The sequence below is a fragment of the Hipposideros armiger genome, unplaced genomic scaffold (assembly GCF_001890085.2).
Source record: "Hipposideros armiger isolate ML-2016 unplaced genomic scaffold, ASM189008v1 scaffold_356, whole genome shotgun sequence".
Lineage (NCBI taxonomy): Eukaryota > Metazoa > Chordata > Mammalia > Chiroptera > Hipposideridae > Hipposideros > Hipposideros armiger.
The window spans coordinates 345,711-349,948 of record NW_017731706.1 but is presented as its reverse complement, the minus strand read 5'-3'; the positions used below and the strand labels follow the sequence as shown (position 1 = coordinate 349,948).

Sequence of the window (4,238 nt, the reverse complement as noted above, 5' to 3'; positions counted from 1 at the left end):
GCTAGCTATTTCTGACCAGAGTGGTGGTAGATGGTGGGGTGGAGAGAAGGGGATGGGGAATATCGAAGAAACAATTTAGCAGTTCCCACTGGAAGAAGCCATTTGCAGATAAAAAGGGCATTCTGTTTCTAGAAGAAAACTAAATAAGGTTAGGCTGATAAAACCTGAACTGGAGTCCAGGAGTTCTGCCTTATATGAGTACTAAACTTTATAATTGAGATGGATTTGACCTATTAATCATAGTCTCCAACCTGGAGAGGAGAGGGGTGCTTACCAGTGTCCAGACCCCCATTACCAGAGCACTGCAGCCATCCCCCAGGTGCTGTGAGCTGAATCCTTCCCCAGAGCGAGAGAAGCTGCCTCACCTGGAAATGCAGGGATGATTCTACCCTTCAGCCAATGACTGACACTGGAGAAAATGCCAGACCGTTGTTCAAGGTGGGACAATCTATGGAGGTGTTCATACTCCAGAGCTCCCTGTGGGCTCGGCTGAGGCTGGACTTTAGCTGAACCCACATAGTCAACTTGCTTCTTCTTTAGTCCCTCCCTGGGTCTCTCACTCTCTTGTAGGTTTTACCTGCAAGCAGTCTCACTAAATCACTGCACAACAACCCCCATCTCAGGCTCTGCTTCTAGGGACACCAACCTCAGTAATCCACTGAACTAATTAATAGCCATTCTAGATACACTGGATATCTTGTAAATAAAGGTGACACAAAACCACTTATACATGTCGTTGTTTGTTCTTATTTTATAGATTTCAAATCCAAGTCCAAAAACTACAGAGCCAGGGTATTTTGTGGTTCTTGAAATGCATTGCCAAATTACTTTTTTATAGAGTTTATCCCCATTTAGAACCTCCAGCGCTGTTTCAAAGGAGAAGTAACATCAAAGCAGCCAGCATTAGAAACCAGCATTATTCCAAACTATTCGGGTTCTCTTACTGCTGCTTTGATTTGTGTATCTTGGATTGGTAACGAGGTTGAACACATCCCCATATTTGTGTACTAAGTGTAGATCTTTCTTAGGTGAATTTCAAATCTAAGAAGAAAATTCCATGCCAGGTTTCCGAAGTTTCAACACCACGAGATTCTTCGCATCGTGTGTGAGGGCTTTTCAGTTCCAGGTAAGACAATTCCAAGTTTAAAAACTGGGCAAAGTCATCGGGACTGTTTTTCCTGTGTAGAAAGGTTAAAGTAAAGCAGATGTAAAACGAGCCTCGGATCTTTCTGCTCACAGTGTTATTTGTCAGGGAATATTAACTCTTGAACCTACATGCAAAAGAATGCTGAGGAAACAATTTAATGGTTATTAAAATTACTTTTTGTGTCACTTTATTAATAAAAACAAATGTACTAAATAACCTGAGTGTCATTGTAATAAATGGCCTTGTTCCCTCAGTTTCCATGGCAAACTCTCCTTACTTGTTCTATGTTTTTCCTTTTTATTCTCTTCAAGTGCCCTGAAAGTAGGTGTTCCCCCAAATTTCTAACTTTAGGCATTTTATTGTTCTATTTCCCTCCCTCCTTCTTTCCCTCCCTCCCTCCCTCCCTTCTTCCTTCCTTCNTGCATTGATTTAAAACATTTACCTTTCATGGTCATTTTGACTTTGGGGAAGAGCCAGAAGTCACACGGTGCCAGATCTATTGAATATGGTGGATGAGGACACACCATAATGTTTTTGTTTGACAGAAATTGCCACACCGGAAGAGATGTGTGACACAGAGCCTTTATGTTGTGATCAAACAATAAGGTGAATGCTGCTGCCAAGTGCCATCAGCGGAAAGGCAGGGATCTTCAACATGGGAAGCAGTGCATTGAACCTTAATAACAGTGTGTGACAAGTTTTAACTTGTTCAGTGCAATCAGTCGGGTGTGAGCTACGTTTGAGAGAAAGTGTGTTTCAAAGTGTGCCATAAATCACCCTCTATCATGACAGTGCTCCGTGTCATACATCGCTTCTGGTATATGGTGTCGGACAATTAAGTTCGTGAACTTGTTGCAAGGATGTTGCTAGCCTTTTTTGATATCAGAGGGATTATTCATTATGAATTTGTACAGGTAACCAAGTTTACTATTTGGAAGTGCTGAAAAGGCTGTGTGAAAAAGTTAGACGACCTGAACTTTTCACCAACAATTCATGGCTCTTGCATCACCATAATGCATCATCTCATATGACAATGCCTGTGAGGTAGTTTTTAGCCAGTGAACAAATAACTGTGTTGGAACACCCTCCCTACTTGCCTGATCTGGCACCCAATTACTTCTTTCTTTACCCAAAGATGAAGGAAATACAGAAAGGAAGACATTTTGATGACCTTCAGGACATCAAGGGTAATACGACAACAGCTCTGATGGCCATTCCAGAAAAAGAGCTCCAAAATTGCTTTGAAGGGTGGACTAGGCACTGGCATCAGTGCATAACTTCCCAAGGGGAGTACTTCAAAGGTGACCATAGTGATATTCAGCAATGAGGTATGTAGTGCTTTACTAGGATGAGTTCGCGAACTTAATTGTCATACCTCGTATGGCAATTTCTGTCAGATAAAAACATTATGGTGTGTCCTCATCCACCATATTCACCAGATCTGGCACTATGTGATTTCTGGCTCTTCCCCTGAGTCAAAACAATTCAGGACATCGAGGCAGCCACAACAGCGCAACTAAAGATACTCATGAAAGAGGGCTTCCAGAACTGCTTCAGAAAGTGGCAAGAATGATGGGATAAATGTGTTCAAAATGAGGGGACATATTTTGAGGGGGGTTAATGGCAATGTGTCTTTTACTGTAACAAACTTTAAAATGTAAACATTCACTGTATTTTGTGATCACACTTCGTACTCTTATTATGCTCATTTTTCAGAAAAGGAAACGGAGACATAAAGGGGTTAATGTAGCAAAGGTCACACAGCTAGTGCATGGTGAAGCCAACATTGCAATCCAGGCATCTGACTCCAGAGCCTTCAGGATAAATACCCCTGGCCTTTACCACCACCAAGCTGCCCCAGGGAGAAAAGAAGTATGATTTCCATTATATAATTGAAGAAACTGAGGCTTGGAGAGAGAAAGTATCTTTCCAAAGTCACAGATGTTTAGTGGTAGAATGGGGATTTGAATTAAAAACATGAGCAGTGAACCACTTCAGTCCTTCTTGAATTTTTATGCTTCTCTATCATCTCAGGTTCAATTACAGCTCTTTGTCTCTTGAATGTTTTTAAGGCTTCAGGGGGAAAAGTCCTAGTGCTTTTCATTTATTACTTTTGAATTTGCATATTTATCATTTATTTTTAAAGTATATGTAGAAATAAGACTATCTGGTTTAAACAGGAAGTCTTTAGTAAAAAGACATCAACTTAAAAGAGTTCTCAAAAGAAATTCTTAAATGTGCAAATACTTTTTTCTCCCCATTTAAAACTCTACTGAGTTAACTTGGCAGAAGACTGGCCATTCCTGATAGCTTTGAGATTCCTCCCAATTTCTCTTTTAAATTCCCTGGAAGATAAACAAAAAGATAAGAAGTGGAAACTAAAGCTGAGAAGACCATATGCAGAAAACCAGCTAGGTTCTCCACTATCTGTATCATTCAATGGGTTGTATAAAGGAGCACATTTTTGGATTAAAAGTCACACACTCCACAGCCTAATCCAGAACAGGGCAGATCTCCCAAAGGAGATTGGACAAGCTTCTGACTCTCCCATTCTGTTACTGTGATACACCGGATTGGCACCAAAAAGAAAAACAGAGGTACCATATTTTGCCATGTATAATGCACACCCACAATTTTGGCCCAGACTTTCAGGGAAAAAAATCTTTCGTTTTAGTTTTTTAATTCAAATTTTTATTTGTTTATATTTAGGTACTTGTTTTTTGTACTATAAAAGAATTTTAGCATTTATTTTTTAACAGATTATGGTACAAGAAATTTTATGTAACAAATAATTATAAAACACAAGAACAGATACAAAGTACAAGAAATTTTATGTACTGGTGACTAATGTACAATATTTATGCATCATAGAAGGCCAAAAACTCTTCATCATTGCAAGTTCATTGTAAGTTCAACAAAACCAATTATCATATTCCAGGGTATTATTTTGCATATGGATATCATTATTGATTTCTAGAGTTACACTTTTAACTCATAAGTGTAAATAAAAGAATTAAAAACATTTATATAGATACAGAATTAGTACTACCCTTGTATAATGCGCATCCTCATTTTCCTTCACAAATTTGGG

General features: G+C 39.2%; 1 protein-coding gene across 3 annotated transcripts in view; it reads left to right on the top strand.

The window, feature by feature from the left end:
* Positions 1-4,238, top strand: part of ZNF438 (zinc finger protein 438) — a 260,413-nt gene that overhangs the window by 70,116 nt on the left and 186,059 nt on the right. For all 3 annotated transcript variants that reach the window (XM_019661624.1, XM_019661622.1, XM_019661623.1), the window contains one exon: positions 1,029-1,126. The gene's annotated coding sequence lies outside the window, so the exon portion shown is untranslated. The remainder of the gene's footprint in view (positions 1-1,028; positions 1,127-4,238) is intronic.